Here is a 1,138-nt window from a genome sequence, read left to right on the forward strand (position 1 = left end):
CCCACCCCCCATGCGAGAATTGAACTCGGTTCTCTTGCATGCATCGGTCAAGCGCCTGACCGCTGCACCATAGACGCCGGTTTGATCTTCGTTAGGAGATTTGTTTTAACAAAGTGGACAAACATACGTATGGAAAGACCATTATAAACAATAATACAACAAAGTTACTTTATACACAATAGATGCAAATAAGTCAGTTTCACTGTCGTTATTGATTCCCGTGGGGAGATTAAGTGTACAAAAGCATTCAAATAATAATTCACATAGATTTACAGACAGATATTATGCAACAGTATAAATATGTGTCTCGATGGGGTGGAATCAGGCGTTCGTCATTTTTGTGGTATATGGAGCTATTGGTATCGTCTTAAAGCGTGTTCTTTAAAATTTGTCTTGCTTTTGATGAAAAAAATGAACTAGAATACTGGTTGAGATATCCTCGATTGAAGGAGGTGGGGAAGCCTGGTTTCAGCGGTAAAATTAGAGAGAATATGGCCGCCAAACTTTGGTAATTTCCATAGCTTGAGAGTCGGTGGAAAATGAAAATTTACATATTGTGTGCCTTTATCCAACGTTTTTCAGCTAAGTGCACACGGAGATGTGCTCTGAAATGATAAAGGGTGTTGAGCCAAAAAACAAACATTCGATTTTTTTAAAATTCCCAAACCGGCGGGAAAATGCCGGTTTCTTCGATTTCATTATTTTAACGAGCGCCTGATTTCTTCTCGCTGCCTCACATTTTACACTAACAGTAACACGTTATTTCTGGTCGCTACTGTGCAGCGCCCTGTTTTTGAAGGAGGATTATCGTGTCTTGCTCAAGGACACTCCCCAGTGACCACTCGGCTAAATGCTGTGTCAACGACAGAACAGATGTCTAGCATTATTGTGAGCCTGAGCTCACTGAACACTCAACCATGGGCACAAATGGTCGCTTTTAAGGACAACCGGGCTAACCCAGATTTCGGGGGTTTCTAGAAATCTTGACACACACCTAAAGTGGGCATTGCCCTACCTATAGGAGGAGTTTTTGTTTGTCTGTTTTTGTAAAGTGTTTTACGGTCATATGAGCGCGCGGGACACACCTAATATTTTCATTTGGTAGGAACTTTGGAATTTTGCCCGGGCGGCGGCCGAA

At 42.0% G+C, this 1,138-nt stretch overlaps 1 protein-coding gene across 1 annotated transcript in view; it reads left to right on the forward strand.

The window, feature by feature from the left end:
- The window catches only part of LOC106012993 (unconventional myosin-XVI), a gene marked incomplete at its 3' end in the record, with an annotated part of 12,086 nt that overhangs the window by 4,810 nt on the left and 6,138 nt on the right, over nt 1-1,138 (forward strand).

The sequence above is a fragment of the Aplysia californica genome, unplaced genomic scaffold (assembly GCF_000002075.1).
Source record: "Aplysia californica isolate F4 #8 unplaced genomic scaffold, AplCal3.0 scaffold00600, whole genome shotgun sequence".
In the NCBI taxonomy this organism is placed as follows: Eukaryota; Metazoa; Mollusca; class Gastropoda; order Aplysiida; family Aplysiidae; genus Aplysia; species Aplysia californica.